This window comes from Bombina bombina, chromosome 6, assembly GCF_027579735.1.
Source record: "Bombina bombina isolate aBomBom1 chromosome 6, aBomBom1.pri, whole genome shotgun sequence".
Taxonomy (NCBI): Eukaryota; Metazoa; Chordata; class Amphibia; order Anura; family Bombinatoridae; genus Bombina; species Bombina bombina.
In genome coordinates this window covers 833,444,791-833,466,081 of record NC_069504.1, presented here as the reverse complement: position 1 = coordinate 833,466,081, position 21,291 = coordinate 833,444,791, and the positions used below count along the sequence as shown (strand labels likewise).

The 21,291-nt window shown below is 36.4% G+C and overlaps 1 protein-coding gene across 2 annotated transcripts in view; it reads right to left on the bottom strand.

Moving 5' to 3' along the window:
• The window catches only part of ARHGAP25 (Rho GTPase activating protein 25), a 372,857-nt gene that overhangs the window by 137,448 nt on the left and 214,118 nt on the right, over positions 1-21,291 (bottom strand). The gene's annotated exons all lie outside the window — the stretch shown is intronic.

Sequence of the window (21,291 nt, the reverse complement as noted above, 5' to 3'; positions counted from 1 at the left end):
TGCTCTTGGTATCCTTTATTGAAAAGCATACCGTACCTATGTAGCCTCAGCAACAACAATGCAGTACTAGAAGCTAGTAGCTAATTGGTGGCTGCACATACAGGGAGTGCAGAATTATTAGGCAAGTTGTATTTTTGAGGATTAATTTTATTATTGAACAACAACCATGTTCTCAATGAACCCAAAAAACTCATTAATATCAAAGCTGAATAGTTTTGGAAGTAGTTTTTAGTTTGGTTTTAGTTATAGCTATTTTAGGGGGATATCTTTGTGTGCAGGTGACTATTACTGTGCATAATTATTAGGTAACTTAACAAAAAACAAATATATACCCATTTCAATTATTTATTTTTACCAGTGAAACCAATATAACATCTCAACATTCACAAATATACATTTCTGACATTCAAAAACAAAACAAAAACAAATCAGTGACCAATATAGCCACCTTTCTTTGCAAGGACACTCAAAAGCCTGCCATCCATGGATTCTGTCAGTGTTTTGATCTGCTCACCATCAACATTGCGTGCAGCAGCAACCACAGCCTCCCAGACACTGTTCAGAGAGGTGTACTGTTTTCCCTCCTTGTAAATCTCACATTTGATGAGGACCACAGGTTCTCAATGGGGTTCAGATCAGGTGAACAAGGAGGCCATGTCATTAGATTTTCTTCTTTTATACCCTTTCTTGCCAGCCACGCTGTGGAGTACTTGGACGCGTGTGATGGAGCATTGTCCTGCATGAAAATCATGTTTTTCTTGAAGGATGCAGACTTCTTCCTGTACCACTGCTTGAAGAAGGTGTCTTCCAGAAACTGGCAGTAGGACTGGGAGTTGAGCTTGACTCCATCCTTAACCCGAAAAGGCCCCACAAGCTCATCTTTGATGATACCAGCCCAAACCAGTACTCCACCTCCACCTTGCTGGCGTCTGAGTCGGACTGGAGCTCTCTGCCCTTTACCAATCCAGCCACGGGCCCATCCATCTGGCCCATCAAGACTCACTCTCATTTCATCAGTCCATAAAACCTTAGAAAAATCAGTCTTGAGATATTTCTTGGCCCAGTCTTGATGTTTCAGCTTGTGTGTCTTGTTCAGTGGTGGTCGTCTTTCAGCCTTTCTTACCTTGGCCATGTCTCTGAGTATTGCACACCTTGTGCTTTTGGGCACTCCAGTGATGTTGCAGCTCTGAAATATGGCCAAACTGGTGGCAAGTGGCATCTTGGCAGCTGCACGCTTGACTTTTCTCAGTTCATGGGCAGTTATTTTGCGCCTTGGTTTTTCCACACGCTTCTTGCGACCCTGTTGACTATTTTGAATGAAACGCTTGATTGTTCGATGATCACGCTTCAGAAGCTTTGCAATTGTAAGAGTGCTGCATCCCTCTGCAAGATATCTCACTTCCTTCTTTTGACCCATTTTGCCAAAGGAAAGGAAGTTGCCTAATAATTATGCACACCTGATATAGGGTGTTGATGTCATTAGACCACACCCCTTCTCATTACAGAGATGCACATCACCTAATATGCTTAATTGGTAGTAGGCTTTCGAGCCTATACAGCTTGGAGTAAGACAACATGCATAAAGAGGATGATGTGGTCAAAATACTCATTTGCCAAATAATTCTGCACTCCCTGTATATGCCTCTTCTAAATCGCTCACCAGATGTGTTCTGCTAGTTCCCAGTAGTGCATTGTTGTTTCTTTAACAAAGAAGAGAGGAGAATTGCCTGGTATTTTGGGCTGGACTGACCTTACTCGGCGGAATCAGACTGATATACTTCAGGAAATTTTACCTCTGTGAAATGCACAACTGGAAGAGGCTGCTCCTAGGTGATAATTTGCCATAGAACAAGCTACTGAGCTGTTGTTTGTTCCTGGTACAACGCTTCTCTCTTTGTATGCATCAATTTATGTCCACGTTTAATGTGAAGGATGCCTACCTTCATATTCCTATACCATCTGCAGTTTCTAAGATATGCCTTTCAGGACAAACTTTTTCAGTGTGTAGCTTTTCCATTTGGTCTATCTATAGCTCCCAGAATTTTTCATTAATCAAGAGTCTCTTTTCTAGGAGTCATTATAGACTCAGTGACAATTCCGCTTTCTCTAGCGTATGACTGATCAAAGTTACATTCAGTTTGCTCACAACTACACTAAATTTCTAACCCATCTGTATCTCAATGTATGGAAGTATTAGATATTGTGATTGCAGCATCAGAAATTCTTACTTTTTCATGAGACCTCTTCATCTTTGCATGCTTTGACAATTTCACTCAACTTACTCCTAGAATCCTATGGTATTCTCCAGTGAGGCAATCTCTGTTCCGGTGGATTTTTCTCCAAACTATTTAAATGGGGGTCTTTATTCCCCCAACTTGGAAAATAATGTCTGCAGATGCCATTCTCTTGGATTGGGGTTCAGTCTGGAGGTCCAGGAGAGCACAGGAAGTTTTGCTTCCTAATAATCTTCAGGAGAAACGTATAAAAAAACATATAAGAAAATGTATAAAGTTTTCTTTTAGACAATGTTACAGATATAGCTTATATCCATCATTGCAGCTCCTTAGAAATGAAGGAAGTCTCAAGGTATTCTGATTGTACACAGAAAATGATTCTATATATCACAACCCAGGAAGGAAATATGGGAAGCAGATTTCCTTAGTAGGTAATCCCTTCCAAATTAATGTTTTCTCCTTCAAATAGTTTTATACTAGGTTTTAGAACACTGGGGTCTCCCAAAGATAGACATGATGACTTCTGTTTCTAAGAGACATCGTTTGAATTGAATAGATCATTCTTCATTAATCTGACTGCCCCACAGAATTTATGGCTAGATTACGAGTTGTGCGTTAGGCTTAAAAAGCAGCATTGGCCGGTCCCAACGCTGCTTTTTAACGCCCGCTGGTATTACGAGTCTTGCAGGTACAGGTGTACCGCTCAATTTTTTGGCCAGACTCGAAAATACCGCAAATCCACTTACGTCAATTGCATATCCTTTTTTTTCAATGGGACTTGCATACCGACGGTATTAGGAGTCTTCCAAAAAGTGAGCGGTAGACCCTCTCCTGTCAAGCCTGGTACCGCATTTTAAAGTCAGTAGTTAAGAGTTTTACACTACAACGCTGTGTATAAAACTCTTAACTAAAGTGGTAAAAAGTACACTAACACCCATAAACTACCTATTAACCCCTAAACGGAGGCCCTCCCACATCACAAACACTAATAGAAAAATTTTAACCCCTAATCTGCCGAACCGGACATCGCCGCCACTATAATAAATATATTAACCCCTATACTGCTGCACTCCCGCCTCGCAATCACTAGTTAAATATTATTAACCCCTAATCTGCCATCCCCAATATCGCCGGCACCTACATACATTTATTAACCCCTAATTTGCCGCCCCCAGCGTTGCCGCCACTATATTAAAGTTATTAACCCCTAAATCTAAGTCTAACCCCGCTAACTTAAATATAATTTTAATAAATCTAAATAAAATAACTATCATTAACTAAATTATTCCTATTTAAAACTAAATACTTTACCTATAAAATAAACCCTAAGATAGCTACAATATAACAAATAGTTACATTGTAGCTAGCTTAGGTTTTATTTTTATTTTACAGGCAAGTTTGTATTTATTTTAACTAGGTAGAATAGTTATTAAATAGTTATTAACTATTTAATAACTACCTAGCTAAAATAAAGACAAAAGTACCTGTAAAATAAGACCTAACCTAAGTTACAATTACACCTAACACTACACTATAATTAAATTAATTCCCTAAATTAAATAAAATTCTCTAAAGTACAAAAAACAAACACTAAATTACAGAAAATAATAAACATATTACAAATAAAATTAAAAAGCCCCCCAAAATAAAAAAAAGCCCTACACTAAATTACAAATAGCCCTTAAAAGGGCCTTTTGCGGGGCATTGCCCCAAAGTAATCAGCTCTTTTACCTGTAAAAAAATTACAAATCCCCCCAACAGTAAAACCCACCACCCACACAACCAACCCTAACTCTTAAACCCACCCAATCCCCCCTTAAAAAAAAACTAACACTAACCCCTTGAAGATCACCTTACCGGGAGTTGTCTTCATCCAACTGGGTAGAAGTGGTCCTCCAGATGGGCAAAAGTCTTCATCCAAGCCGGGCAGAAAAGGTCCTCCAGACGGGCAAAAGTCTTCATCCAGACGGCATCAATCCTATTGGCTGATCCAATCAGCCAATAGGATTGAGCCGGCATTCTATTGGCTGATGCAATCAGCCAATAAAATGCGAGCTCAATCCTATTGGCTGATTGCATCAGTCAATAGGATTTTTTCTCCCTTAATTTCCGATTGGCTGATAGAATTCTATCAGCCAATCGGAATTGAAGGGACGCCATCTTGGAAGACGCCATTTAAAGGAACCTTCATTCAGTCTTAGCCATCGGAAGAAGAGGATGCTCCGCGTTGGATGTCTTGAAGATGGACCCGCTCCGCGCCGGATGGATGAAGATAGAAGATGCTGTCTGGATGAAGACTTCTGCCTGTCTGGAGGACCACTTCTGCCCGGCTTGGATGAAGACTTCTGCCCGTCAGGAGGACCACTTCTGCCTGGTTGGATGAAGATGTCTCCCGTTAAGGTGATCTTCAAGGGGTTAGTGTTAGGTTTTTTTAAGGGGGGATTTGGTGGGTTTTAGAATAGGGTTGGTTGTGTGGGTGGTGGGTTTTAATGTTGGGGGGCATTTGTAATTTTTTTAAAAGGTAAAAGAGCTGATTACTTTGGGGCAATGCCCAGCAAAAGGCCCTTTTAAGGGTTATTTGTAATTTAGTGTAGGGTAGGGCTTTTTTTTATTTGGGGGGGGCTTTTTTATTTTGTTAGGGGGATTAGATTAGGAGTAATTAGTTTTAAAATCTTGTAATTTGTTCATTATTTTCTGTAATTTAGTGGGGGGGGTTTGTACTTTAGATAATTTTATTTAATTTAGGGAATTAATTTAATTATAGTGTAGTGTTAGGTGTAATTGTAACTTAGGTTAGGTTTTATTTTACAGGTACTTTTGTCTTTATTTTAGCTAGGTAGTTATTAAATAGTTAATAACTATTTAATAACTATTCTACCTAGTTAAAATAAATACAAACTTGCCTATAAAATAAAAATAAACCCTAAGCTAACTATTAGTTATATTGTAGCTATCTTAGGGTTTATTTTATAGGTGTATTTCATTTTAAATAGGAATAATTTAGTTAATGATAGTTATTTTATTTAGATTTATTTAAATTATATTTAAGTTAGGGGGGTGTTAGGGTTAGACTTAGATTTAGGGGTTAATAACTTTAATATAGTGGCAGCGACATTGGGGGCGGCAGATTAGGGGTTAATAAATGTAGGTAGGTGTCGGCGATGTTAGGGATGGCAGATTAGGGGTTAATAAATATAATGTAGGTGTCGGCGATGTTGGGGGCAGGAGATTAGGGGTTCATAAGTATAATGTAGGTGGCGGCGGTGTCGGGAGTGGCAGATTAGGGGTTAATAAGTGTAAGATTAGGGGTGTTTAGACTTGGGGTTCATGTTAGGGTGTTAGGTGTAGACATACATGTATTTTCCCCATAGGAATCAATGGGGCTGCGTTAGGAGCTAAACGCTGCTTTTTTGCAGGTGTTAGTTTTTTTTTTAAGCCGGCTCTCTCCTATTGATTCCTATGGGGAAATCATGCACGAGCACATTCAGCCAGCTCACCGCTAACGTAAGCAGCGCTGGTATTGAGGTGAGATGTGGAGCAAAATTTTGCTCTACGATCACTTTTTTTGCGGTTAACGCCGGGTTTGTAAAAACCCGTAATACCAGCGCTGTCTGTAAGTGAGCGGTGAGCATAAACTGCTCGTTAGCACCTCATAGCTTCTAATGCAAAACTCGTAATCTAGGCGTTAGTTTGTGAATCTAATTCAGATGTCAAGCTTTCTCCAGTCATCAAACTCTTGAGTTTCTCATCTTGATGGATTAGAGATTGAATACCTATTTTTTATAACAAAGAGGAAGAGGTTTCTTTGATGCTATATTGAACACCTTATTTCAGGTGATAAAGCTTATTGATTTTGATTTTGCAAATGGTTTCTTTCCTAGTATGAAAGGCAGGGTTTTACCTACATACATACATGCAAGTGCAGGTGGAAAATTAAGTTAGGCTTTTCGTCTTATTTGGGTTAACGTTAGCGCAAAATACGTTTTTTGAAACTTGTAATACAAACACCACCCGACTTGTACAAAAAGCTTAAATCTAGCGGAGTTTTCATGAATAAAAAAAAACTACCGCACCACTTGAAAATAATAATAGGTTTACAAGATAAAGGATTCCCAGATTAGGAAGGTATAAACTAATTCACTATTAAGTATTGTATAATTATAACTTGGTTTATACTTATATATTTTTAATGGAGAAATGTGTTCATTCATCCAGAACAAAGTCCCCTACAATGCCACCAAAAAAGATAAGAATAAAGCGAAAACTAATAATACATTATCACAATATAACAGAAGAAAATCCCTAAGTAAGAATGGATATAGATATACAGCAGCTGGCTAAAGAAATTTCTGTAATAATGTTACCTCATTTAATGTTGAATCTTTATGAAATTAAGTGAGACAATTTACTAACAGATTAGATTAGGCAGAATCTAGAATATCAGATATAGAGGATAGAGTGAATTCATATAAACAGAATACTAAATTTATTTATAAAATATTTTACCAGGAAGGATACATTGAGATTTCTCTCGTTTTCAAGTATGTCCTGGGTCCACAAGACATTGCATTGATAACATAGGGTACAATAAAATACAAAAAACAATAATAATACACAATATATGAAAAAAAAAAAATTAACATAGAACAGGTATTTAATCAACCATGACAGATGCATTCTGTTTTGAGATATGTAGAGAGGGATCTCTTAAAGGATATTAGGCTTGGGGAAGGTTTGAAAGTGTGCGGGAGGTTGTTCCATAATTGTGGTGCTCTGTAGGAAAAGGAGGATCGAGCTGCTTTCTTTTTGTATTGAGGCAAGCTAAATAATGTGCTGGTATTGGATCGGAGGTTATAGGAGGTGGGAATAGCCGGGGAGAGCATTCTGCTCAGGTAGGGTGGGAGCTTCCCAGAAATGCTCTTAAACACAAGGCAAGAAAGATGGAGGGAGCGTCTGGATTCCAGCGACAGCCAGTTTAGTTCTTTTAGCATGTCACAATGGTGGGTCCTGTAGTTACATTGTAGCACAAAGTGGCAGAACGAGTTATATAACGTATTTAGTTTATTAAGGTGAGTTTGCGGTGCAGGTGCATATACTACGTCCCCGTAATCCATGATAGGCATCAGCATTTGCTGATATTATATCTCTACCATAAAAAAGAAAGACTGTGCAATCTGGAAGATCGTTCCAGATTAAATTATTTAAGGATTCTCGGAATCCCTGAGATACAGGAATTTAAAGACTTAAAGAGACAGTCTACATTAAAATGTTTATTGTTTAAAAAGATAGATAACGCCTTTACTACCCATTCCCCAGCTTTGCACAACCAACATTGTTTTATTAATACACTTTATACAATTTAAACCTCTAAATTTCTGCCTGTTTCAAAGGCTTTATTGACAGCCTCTTAATCACGTGCTTTTTTTTTTTTTTTCACAACAGGAGACTGCTAGTTCATGTTGGCCATATAGATAACAATGTGTTCATGCCCGAGAAGTTATTTAAGATTTAGCACAACACAATACTACTACTAACTGCAAGCCAATAGATAATACATATAAAGTCATGTGATCAGGGGGCTGTCAGAAGATGCTTAGATACAAGGTAATCACAGAGGTAAAAAGTATATTAATATAACTGTGTTCATTATGCAAAACTGGGAAATGGTTAATAAAAGAGATGATCTATCTTTTAAAACAATAAAAATTCTATTGAAGACTGTCCCTTTAAATAGGTTTATGAGTGTGATACTTCCTTCACTTTTGGAGTTCCCTAATTCTAGAGTAAAAATCATGCTGGCAATAATCCATAGGGTAGAGCAAGAAAAAACAAGAGCAGATGGTACCAGAATGATAAGACCCATAATTGTAAAACTTTCTTGGGTTTCAAGATAAATTGGATATTTTAGCATATTATAGGGAAAAAATGTCAGTTGTAATTGGGGGAAAATAAGGTATTCATTTTTCAAGAGAATTTTTTAGAAACATCTAATTGTAGAAGAGAGATGGCTCCATTTTGCTCCCGCCTAATTGAAAAAGGTTTTAATGCACATTTATTTCTTTAAAAAGTACTTAAAGGGATAGTCTAGTCAAAATGAAACTATCATGATTTAGATAGAGCAGGTAATTTTAACCAACTTTCCAATTTACTTCTATTATCAAATTTTCTTCATTCTTTTGGTATCTTTATTTGAAAAAGCAAGAATGTAAGCATAGAAACCGGCCCATTTTTGGTTCAGCACCTGGGTAGAACTTTCTGATTTGGTGTCTAAATGCAGCCACTTATCAGCAAATGCTACCCAGGTGCTGAACCAAAAATGGGCCGGCTCCAAAGTTTACATTCAAATAAAGATACCAAGAGAACAAAGAAAAAATGATAATAGGAGTAAATTAGAAAGTTGCTTAAAATTACATGCTCTATCTGAATCATGAAAGTTTAATTTTGACTAAGGAATGTGAATGGTACATGCTGAATAATGCAGAAGAGGCAAGTAGTTTCATGACAAAGATTTCAGACTAACTGGTGTTTATTATTTGTACTTCTTCTTTTGAAGATAGGTATGATCAACTGGTGTTATATTGTGTTTTTGGTTTTATATTGTTTTTATTTTGGGTTCCCTTTTTTTCCCTTCCTTTTTCCAAGACACTATAGCGCCTACTCGACAATATATAGAACATGTCATTAGTAAATTAATATCATGGAATGTTCAAGGTATTACCTCTCCTGTTAAAAAAAGATGATAATTCCGATTATCCTAATTTGTGAAGGAATAATCTAGATTTTATTAAAGACACAGAGACGAATATTTTGCTCTCTCTTTCCTTTACTGTTCAATGCAGCCTTTAAAAGTTCATAACATATAACATCAATAAATACAGAAATTTTAAATAACAGAGAAAAAGTTAAAATGTTTGAAATTTAAACAGTATGACCAGTAGAGCAAAGGAGAGACTGGCCAATAAGGATGCAAGTAACAATCACCAACTAACAAATACAAAATATAACGTCCTCTTTCTTGCCAATGCTGGTGAATAGGAGGAAAAAGGAACAAATTTAAAAAATGCCCAAAAAACAAAAAAATAGAACAAAATCCAGAAGAAGGGGCATATTTATCAAGCTCCGAATGCCTGCAGGCTCACCAAAAACAGCAGTTATGAAGCAGCGGTCACAAAGACCGCTGCTCCATAGCCTGATCTGAGCAGGCGGACAGACATCGCCGGAAATCAACCCAATCGAGTACGATCGGGTTGATTGACACCCCCCTGCTGGCGGCCTATTGGCCGCGAGTCTGCAGGGGGTGGCGTTGCACCAGCAGCTCTTGTGAGCTGCTGGTGCAATGCTGAATACGGCGAGCGTATTGCTCGCCGTATTCAGCGAGGTCTGTCGGACCTGATCTGCACTGTCGGATCAAGTCCGACAGACCTTGATAAATAAAGGCTGAAGAGTCTCTCAAACAGGAAAACAACTCTTGATGGAAGAAATTTGTCTAGACAAAGCCAAGAAGAAACTTTTCTCATCCAATATGAAAAGGTTTTGAAAGATGACTGATGAGTGGACGGAAGAAAACCTTCCTTTCGTAAAACATCTTCATTGATTTGGAGCTAGAAAAAATAAAGGTAAGTAATAACATATGGGAGGGTATAACAATAAGGGAGGGAAAATATTTGTCTCTGTGTCTTTAATAAAATCTAGATTATTCCTTCACAAATTAGGATAATCTGAATTTTATTACAAGCACAGAGACTTCATATTTTGCTAGTTTAAAGCTTATTAAGAAAATAAATTTAATGAGGCATGTTGAATGGGTTTGAAATAAAACTGTTTAAAAATAGTCACATGACCAATCAGCAGCGTTCAAAATTTGTTAAAGAGAGGCAGATTTTAAAAATGCTTTATAAGCCTCTGAGCCTTTGACTGAATGTGCTGAAAAAAACATGTCAATACCAGCTTCTTTCATTACCCATTTAACCCACATTGCAATAGTGGTAGAAGTAACAGGAGAGAAGGGAGAAACAAAAGAAATTAATAATTGAAAGGAAGAAGAACGTCTAAAGGAAGAAGTTCTATATTCATATTTTTTTAAACATTTAACTACACATAAAGTAGGTTCAGAAGGAAGATAAGGATAGAACATAGAGGAAGTAAGCGTTTTTGTTCTGCGAGACAGAATAAAAGTGACTCCTTTAGGAGAAAAATGTTTAGAGTTAAAATCTAAAGCTTTACCATCAGAAACTCTACGAAAAGAAACAATACATAAAAGGGTAGCAAGTTTAGCTGATAATTGTTTTAAAGATAATAAGTCATGAGAAGTACATTTCTTAAACACAGAAAAAATTAAATAAACGTCACAAAATAAATTATATTTAGGAGTTGGAGGGCGTTGAATTCTTATTGCTTTTAATAATTTGCAGATTAAAGGATGTTGACCTATAGGAGAATTGTTAACCTAAGAGTTGGATGCAGAGTTTGCTGAACGAGAAACATTAATAGAACCGTAGGCTAAACCGGAGTCAAAAAGTGAAGAAAGAAAATTAATCACTTGATTGACATTAGCTGAAAAGGGATCCAGGTCTCTTTGAAGACACCAGCTAGACCATTTAGACCATGCTGCGCGGTAACATTTTTTGGTACCTGGTGAAATGGAATTTTGAATGAGGAGTTTAGCTCCTTCTGAAAGTCCGTCGAGAGAATAGGGTTCCCTGATATCGTCCAGGCTACGAAAGTTAGAGTTTGGGACATAATGAGATCATGAAAGTTCCCGTCGGGATCTGTAAGAAGGTCCTGAGAGTGAGGAAGAAGGAGAGGAGGAAAGTAAGAAATTTCTAGAAGGGAAGGATACCAGGGTTGAGTTGACCAAAGGGGGGTGATTATCAGTAATGATTGTTGATCCATCCTAGTAATTGAGATGGTTCTCGCAATTATTGAAAAAGGAGGGAAAGCATAGGCGCCTAGAGGGGGCCAATTCTGAAGGAAGGCATCTGTCGCTTTGGCCTCTGGTTCTGGACGCCAACTGAAAAATGGGAGCAATTGGAAGTTCAAACCAGAGGCAAATAAATCTATAGAAAATGGACCTCTCAAATTTTGAAGAGAAAGAAAAATATTTTGATTCAGTTTCCAATCGCTCGCATCCCTCAGAAAACGAGATCCCCAATCTGCCGAAGTGTTGGAAAGGCCTGGAATATATTCCGCTCTGATTGATATGTTTTTGTCTAAACAGAGATCTCTGGATTTGGTTCCTCCCAGGTGATTTAGATAACTAATTGCTGACACGTTGTCCATACACGTTGTCCATACAGAGGAGAATGGATATTGGGGCAGAAATATTTGAAAAAGGGAACCTGCCAAAAGTTCCAGACAATTTATATGTAGTTTATTTTCCCCAAGAGACCATTTTCCTCCGGTGATACAAGGTCCGCAACGGGCACCCCAACCGGAACCACTCGCATCTGATTCTATCACTAGATCTGGAGAACTCCTGAAAATGTCTCTTCCATTCCAGGCTTCTATGTTTGAAAACCACCATTGAAGTTCTTTTGCTTCCGATGATAGGGGAATATAATGATGTGTAAGAGAGGCCTTTCTGTAAATGAGAAATTTTTAGACGTTGGAGTTCTCGATAATGTAGAGGAGCAGGAAAAATAGCCTGAATAGAGGATGAGAGTAACCCCACTATTCTGGCTATTGATCTGATGGAGACTAGTTGATTTGTTAATAATTTTGTAATTTCTTTTTTGATGTTTTTCAATTTTTTGAATAGGAAGACTGAGGGTTGAATTTATAGTATCTATTTGGAAACCCCAAAAAATAAGGGAATGTGAGGGAAGAAGCATTGATTTTTCTTTGTTGATTAAAAATCCTAAGTTCTCTAAGAATGAAATAGTTCATTTTAGTTGTTCTTTTAAAAGAACGGGATTCTGGTTCATGATGAGACTGTCTATCCAAATAAATAATGATCCGGACACCTCTCATTCTTAACCAGGAAAGTACTGGTTTTAGGAGTTTGGTGAATATCCATGGTGCAGAGGAAAGGCCAAAAGGAAGGCAGGTAAAACTCCAAAATTGGTCTTTCCAAACGAAAGTTAGATATTTCCAATGGGATTGATTTATTGGAACGGTAAGGTAATCGTCTGAAAGGTCTAATCTTATTAACCAATCGTTGTTTATTAAACATTCCCTGAGAAGATGGATTCCTTCCATTTTGAAATGATGATAGACAATAAAAGAATTTAGACTTTTTAAATTTATTACAGGGCGAAATTGGCCATTTTTCTTTTTCACCAGAAACAAATTGCTTATGAAAAGATCTGGAGAAAAAGGAACTTGAATTATAGCTTTTTTGTTTGCTAAATTTGTTATTTCTTTTTGAATAAGATTTTTGTCCTGAATTGAAAAATAGATTGGATTTGGATAAGCAATATGAATTGGAATGGAATCGAATTCTATCAGAATTCCCCGAACCGACCGAATCACCCATTGATCTTGAGTGAAGAGTCCAATTTTGGGAGAACCGAAGAAGTCTTCCACCAATTTTATGAGGGAAAGAAGGAGAAGTCAGGAATTCGGTAAGATTTGAAAAAATTACCTTGTGGGAAGCGGGATCTCCCTCTGGAACGGAAATTTCTCTGATTCCAAGGACAAGATCTTGAGGGAAAGAACTGGTTGGAAGTGTCTTGGAAAGATTTTTGATTTCCATAGTAAGGTTGGAATTGTTGTGATTGAGTTTAGGGAGGTTGTGAGAATGAACTACGGCCGGGAAAACGACCTCTACTTCTCCCGGCCCTGTCATAGAAATTATTATTATTATGAAAAATTTTCTGAAAAGAAGATTTAACTTTCCTAAGAGTAGTAAAAGTACTAGCATATTTATTTAGGTCTTTCAAAAAAGAATCTCCAAAAAGGAGACCATCTTCATCAGAATTCAATTCATTAGTTGCCGAATCTATCATTTTAAAATCTATTTTCCTAAGGATATTTTTGTGTCTTTCAATAGTCATTGAGACATTTACGTTGCCAACCAAACATAAAATCCTGTACACCCATTCCTTAACTGTAACAAGGTCAATAAGTTAATCATCAGTAACTGCGTTATCTGAAAATTCTAATAATTTAGTGATGGGACCAATAGAATCCAATAATTTATCCTGGCAAGATTTCCAAGATTTATCCATACCTTTTTTAAGATTGTAGCCAGGGGTACCAATAAACTTAAGAATTTTGGGGTAAATTTCTGGGGTTAAATTACTATTTTTTGGCAATAAAGGTCTAGGGCATTCTGTCCTCATTTTGTTTCTTGATTTAGGTTTCAAAGGAAATTGAATATGATGTTCCACAAATTTTGCCATGTCTAAATCTGGACCCCATTCAGCTGATCTGGGGTAGTGTAATGAGTTTGGGTCAAACCTAATATTACCAAGGGCGTCTTTGAAAATAGGTTCATCATCTTCTAAATGTTTTAATTTTTTTAAACATTTCTTAGGTTTCTTATTTATAGGGGAATCATCAGAAGAAACTGACTTATAATAGCTATCTGAGTCATTAGAAGACATATCAGAGTAAGAGGATGAACAATCTTTAACTATAAGCTGTTTAGGTTTTGAAATTCCCAATTTTTCCCTTTTGGGATTAAGGGTCTTTTTGGCACATATTGTTATTCCCCTGCCCGTGGGAAGGTTAGATTCTTGTAATCTTTGTTTAGATTTTGAAATTAATTTTTTACTAGCTTGTATAGCAGAGGAATGTTTTCTTTTTGCTGCTCTTTTAGAGCTGCTAGTTTTTTCTGTTAAAATATCAGTTATTTTGGACATCCATTTAGACATGGATGAATCAATCATGGATTGAACTTTATTTTCATCCAGATCTTCATTATCTGTTTTTTGAGACATATTTTTAAAAAAAAATTTGACAGGATTAGAAATAAAATAAACAAGTAAGCCAATTTTTTCTGACAGAATATATATATATACACATATATATACTATATACTATAAATAAAAATATAAATATATATATATATATATATATATATATATATATATATGTAATATTAAATAAAATATTATATGACTAAATATATATTAATGTGAAATATATCTCAGGCCTTCAATTTTTTTAAATTAGTTTAAAATATCTCAAAATAACATATTTTCTGAAAAGGTAGTAAAATAATGTGGACACTAGATGGCAGGCAAAGATTAGATTACCAAAGGAATAAATATAAATTGAAATGGAGACAATTAGCATAAATAATACAATGTAACATAAGAAACTTCCTGAAACGATGTTTGCTATCAGGATGGATGCGGATTGAAGGCGGGAAAAACAGAGGTACATGATGTCGCGAGACACTCCCACAAAATGGTGGCAGTCACATGATCGGACAGGTCAGAGAAAATGGAGGACGCAGGGAATCATCCTAGGTAGGACAGTAGTTGGATACAAAGCATAGCGAAAGGGGGTAAAAGCGCAAGCGTAAGCCACATGAAACACAAAGAATAACGAATAAAGGAGAAAAAATAAGAATGTCTGAAAAAATGTAAATAAAACTAAGAAAGTCTGAAAAATGCAAATAAAACTTTAGACAAACAAGATCAATGTTAAAGAATCAAAATAAGATATACAATAAAAATAAAATAAATAAAATATTGAATATAAAAATAAAAACCTAAACCAAGTAAAATGAGGAGCATTGAAAATTTGTACTTATCTGTTCAACAGCAGCAAAAGAAAGAGGACATTATATTTTGTATTTGTCAGTTGGTGATTGTTACTTGCATCCTTATTGGCCAGTCTCTCCTTTGCTCTACTGGTCATACTGTTTAAATTTAAAAAAATTTACTTTTTCTCTGTTATTTAAAATTTCTGTATGCATTGAACAGTAAATGAAAAAGATAGCAAAATATGAAGTCTCTGTGCTTGTAATAAAATCAAACATTTGAAAACTCTTAAGACACTGATTTCCTTTCTTCAAGAAATGTATTTACAGCAAAAAGAAAATTTCAAGTTGAACAGGTTGGGTAGGAAAGGTAATAGCAACTTCCTGTTCTAAAAGAAAAAGAGGTGTTGCAATTTTATTACATAAAAATCTTAAGTATGAGAAAAATCTGAAATTGATGTGGAAGGCAGATATATATCATTGTGCAACTTAATCTCTTTAATCAAAGATATATACTTTGTAATGTTTATGGACCACATAATGGGAATAAAGAGTTCTGGAATAAATTGCAAACAAATTGTCAGTATATGTAGACAGTGACCTAATAATAGCGGGAGATTTTAATCTTATCGCTCAATATCCTGTAGACCGACTACATAAAGAAAAGATTAAAGAAAAAGATTATAAAATTAAAATGAAGCTTTTAAAAATGTTATAAATATGTTAAATGTCAAAGATATATGGAGACTACAAAATACAGATACTAAAGGATTCACATGTGAGTCCAAAACACATAGAACCCTATTGATAATTGATTATGTTTTAGTAAATGAGAAATTGGTTAGTAAAGGACTGGAAGCAGAAATTTCGCCAATTATTATTTTTGCTGATGCACCAATACTTTTACGTATTCCTTTTGATATGCTGAAAAGACCCTCTCCCTCTTTTATATTTCCAAAATACATGAACAATAATGTTAAATTTAGGAACTGGCTAGTTGAAAAAGGGAAATCATTTTTGTTGTATAATGAACATTCAGTTGAAAATCCTGAAATACTTTAAGAAGCCTCTAAGGCAGTTTTAAGGGGTGGGGGGGGATTAAAGCCTATGGGGCTGATTTATCATATGTCTGGCGGACATGATTCGCTTTAGCGGATCATGTCTGCGAGACATTGATAAATGCAGACAGCATACATTGTCACAAACTTTTGGTTACTAAGGCACTACTAACTTGTGATGCAGGAATATCGTTTCTTATATGATTGATCAGCTAACTCTTGTGCTGTAATCAATAGGTAAAAGATAGGGGGTGCTGTGTACTGGAAAGAAAACTGAAAGAATCAGTAAACTACTGATATTGGTGTACACTTGAATAGCACTCACATTCCTGCTCATAAATTAATGAGATAGATAAGTTTCAGACACTGGGATGGAGTCTAAAGCACACACATTAAAATATAACTTTTAATCAAAAAAATTTAAAATGATGTATTTACAAAAGGACACACATTTAAAATCAACGTTAGTATCATATTGGTTTATATACTCTGTAAATGGCCTCACGTTACCTTCTGGTTAGATACTATGGAACTCAGTATACTCTAATTATATTGGCTTAAGTGAAAGTCAATAATAGATATTAGTTTAGCCAATAAAATAGAGGTCGAAAATAATATGGCTAGCAATATCACAGCTGTTTAAATTAAATAGAGAACAAGATGATGTACTGGTGTAGTTTGATTATTTCATCTAGGGTTACGTAACATATTTCATGCTGGCTATGCAATTGATTTATTCACAATTTATATCATGGCTTAGAGGTGTCAGAAGAAATGGTAACGTCACTGACTAGTTCGGTAGATAAATCTATGTTAATTGTTAAGATAGTGTATTCTTTTGAACTGAATGTCACTTATAGTGTCACAATGCGAGACATAAACATTGTCCTTATTTGTTTTATTACTGGACCTTGAAAACATAGATTACGTCAGCTATATATGTAATATGTGTCTAGGGACACAGATGGCATGTATACAGCTAGTTGCCAACTCTCCTATTAATGCTGTTAATGTAATATAGCCATTGTAATTTCTATAACAATACTTTTGTATATGTAGTATTACCGGCCTATATCTGCTTCGCCAAACCAAGTTATATAAAGGTGTTACTGGTGTTAAATAATCACCAGGTACCTAATAATATTATTAAAAACTGGAGGATTACCGGCCTATACCTATTTACAAATGTCCACGGTACTTTTGTGGTCACCTGTCATATAACCGCTGTTATCCGCTATGGTTAGCGATGATATATATTACACTGAATTAAATATGGTACTTGTGTCTTGCACCTAAAATCGTTATCGTCCATAAAATGTCATATAATCAACTCGTTACTAAATTTAAGTCTCATAACACACCTTGATTAAAGGATATATGAGCAAGATTACTGAGAATAGTAATTGAGTGGGTGTAAATTTACCAGCCTGTACCTTTAATGTCTTGCAGGTTCCCAGGGCCACCACTAGAAATTTTGGGGCCCCTGACTTAACCATTGATCAGGCCCCCCCCCCCCCTCCTTTGACATGTGCAATTTTTGACCAAGTGACTAAAATGTATATGCACTTTATTCTTAATTGTCTATTTAAACTTGGAAATGTTGTAAAGGTAGTAACATACACTGAAACACACACACACACACACACACACATAAGGATTCACATATAGACACTCTAGCAAACACACAAAGAAACTCAGACACAGACAACCAAACAGACACTTAGCACTTGTTTACATTGACCTGACAAGTAATGAGGTAAACTACAGTTTTGTAAAAAAAAAGGAGATTTAGAAAACAAAATATGGAGTTCTGATTATCTTTTTGTAAAGGAAGATGCCAACTAAATGATGACAACAGCATGCAGTGGCTGAAAGGAAGGGCCCTGAACTGCCTAAACAATAATTTAAAGGTATCATTAGTCTCAAAGTCTGTAGAAAGATGTGAATAATCAGTAGTAAGGTCAAAATGTCCTAAAAAGGAACAAAGGACACACACACAAACTCAAACTTGCACATACACCCAAAGAAACACCAACAGAGACAGCCTCAGAAAACACACAAAGACATACACACACACACACACACACAGAGACACCCACAGAAAACACAGAAAGACATACATACACACCCTCACAGAGACACCCACCGAAAATACACACCCTCACAGAGACATCCACAGAAAACACAGACATACACACCCACCCTCACAGAGGCATCCAGAGAAAATACACAAAGACAAACACACGCCCACCCTCACAGAGACACCCATAGAAAAAGCTCAAAGACATATGCACACACCCTCACAGACATCCATAGAAAATGCACAAAGACATACACACCCACCCTCACAGAGATACCAACAGAAAAAAATACATACACACTCATAGAGACACAAACCAAAGCACAAAGACATAAATACAGACACCAACAGAAACACTCACAGGAGGAAACATTTATGCACCTTGCATCCCCTTAATCAACAGTGTGTGACATGCATGATAAAAAAAAATGCAGAAATTAAGAGATGGCTAGATGAAGAAAAGTACTTTTAAAAGGTTGACATATGTTTGTTTGATATTTTCCCCAACCAAGAGCACCACTTCAAATATAGTGTACAAATGTTCCCATCTGTCAGCTGTACTTGTGGATTTTGAAAATGCTGTACTCTATATGGTCTTGGTGGAACCATAAGCTGCGGTACTCATACCATTAGATCTGGTTAAATGCAGGATTTAAGCTTGTTGGTATGCATTTCAAAATTAAGTCAGCTGTAGAGTAAACTGAACAGTTTTAAGTTAACCTGTCTCATTCCAACACTGAGCAATCTTAGTCTGAGAGTATAACATGTTATGCAGAAGTAAAAATCTTAGATAAAATGCCTCCTTGTATCTGAAAAGTCCTTGCATAAAGGGGCAGTAAACTGGAATGTAATAAATATCATTTGTGTATTGAGGAGGAAAAATTTCTGCATGGTTTTAAATATAGAATTTCTACAGCATTGTCAAATAATCATAAATACACTGCTGCTAAAAAAATGTTTTTATGGACCCCTGGCCCCACCATACAACTACTACCACACTGAAGTTACAATCTTAAATTGCACAAATAAATAAAAAAACATTTGCTAAGTAATTCCTACCTCCTCTGCAAATGAAAGTGATCAGCCGTCTGACTCAGGCACACGCTCTACAAACAAAATGCCAAGTCTGTCTCACACTGTGCATAGTGTTTTAGTGCACACTCAGAAATCCTCTCAAATGCTAATACTTTACTCCTTGTAATAGCATTTCCCATACTCAATTAGCACTCTGCTGTAGTACCCACTGGTGGCTGCCAAAATTAAAAAAAAATTTTTTTTTAGTTCTTGCCTCATGGGGCCCCCCTAGCCCATTGGGCCCCTGACAGGAGTCACCCCTGTCACCCCCTGATGGCAGCCCTGCAGGTTCCTATAATGTTAATAGCCCAGCAATGTGCCTACATGCTCTCTGATGTTTATTGATAATCTGTGATAAATTGTAAAGGGTTAATTTACCGGCCTATACCTTCAGGATAATAAAGATTTAACCTGTTCTATTAAGTGCCCGGTATAACATCATAGAGGTTTATCCAAATAATGATTATGGCTAAGTGGTTACTTTGGTATTGTGAACCGGCCTATACCTTTACTTTTACCAAGACATAAATATTATGGTGCCGAATTAGGAGCTGTTGGTGCACATAGATTATTTTTCAGAACAACTTGTTGCTCTATTGACGTTACTTTAACACAGTATGACACTAAGTACTGATGCTATAATAGCATTGGAATATAGCTTTGTGGGCATACGTTTACCGGCCTATACCGTAGTAGTGAGATAGCTTAGCAAGGTGTCTACTTTCACCTCCGTGTTCGTTTCTAATAAATGATAATATACTTTTAAATGTTTTACCGGCCTATACCATACTATCAGTAGGGCTCTGACCGCCCTGCTGTATGCTAAGATTGCCACAACCAAATTATCTAAAAAGGTTTTGCTGAGATTTTAAATAATTATTACCGGCCTATACCTTTATAATTGTCCGAACACTAATAGCTCGGCATGCAACCAGATTAACCCCTACGGAGGTTAAAATATAAAGTGCTACGATCTAAGTCACATAATTTTAGTTAAATACATTAGTTGTGAATTTAGAGCGCGAAATACTTCCAATATGATAGCTAACAATTAAAATGAAGCAACACCACTATCCCCTAACATGTTTCGCCAGTAACCTAGCTTTGTCAAAGGGTGCGGGCGCACCTTTGTTTGAATTATTTATTTGCTGTAACTCCACCCATACAACGGGTTGAAGCCAATCGTGAGGAAGAAGAGAACACCATGATCTGATTCGTACTGCATTCTTTACTTTTTCAGAAAAAGCCTGCCTATTCGTTCTCATTGATGTTAATGGGTAACTGCACGTATTGTGAATTTATCTTATTTGTATTCTGCTGACATCCACTTAAATAGTTACAGTTGAATGTATGTAACTGAGTTGAATGATACTATTTATCAGCTATTGTTATTGGTGTGCAGTTTATAGGGAAACATTGTTAATATCGAACTTAATTCAGATAAATGCCTGATGCCTCAGGCATCAGGAAATGGCCAAGTTGTAGCCGAGAAACGCATAGCAAATAATACACATTTGTTTTTTACTTGTGGAATAAGGATTGCTGTTTTTAACAATGATTAAAGGACTTATTTTAGATCATTGTTTGTGATTCCTTATACAAGTGAGTTATCTCATTACCAACCCGTGAGGAGTAAAGCTAACAAGCTTATCATTCCTGATTGCTGCCCGGAGAAATATTGCCTAAGGAAGCAAACTGCCAGGAGTTTGTTCAGCGCCGCAGAGAGAAGTGAGCAGCCAGGAGTTTGTTCAGCGCCACAGGGAGAGTGCCCACCGGAGAGAGCAAGCTGGTTTGCTCAGATAGCCAGTCCGTTCCTACCAGCACATTGGTGTGCTCAGCAAGAGTGTGAGTACCCTGGGTATAGAATATGTGTGCTTGGTTGGGCTTTTACTGCTGTGGATACACACATTGGTCGCCTCTGTTTGTCTCCCACTTTTACAGATTCACTTGTAGCAACAAAGAGATAGAAGGACTTCACAAAGTTTGGAGTTTACACTGCTGCCTGCAGGGAACATTTTGGAACATTTTAATATATTTTATATGGTCTGGTCCTCTTTGAACATACACTGTGGACTGGTTTTCAATTAAATATTCACATATAGTGAGAGTCCATTTTCCATTTTTATTATACTCCTCTAATGCTTTATGGGTCTTGGAGAGTTCATTATACTTTGTTGCAATTCATTTTAACAG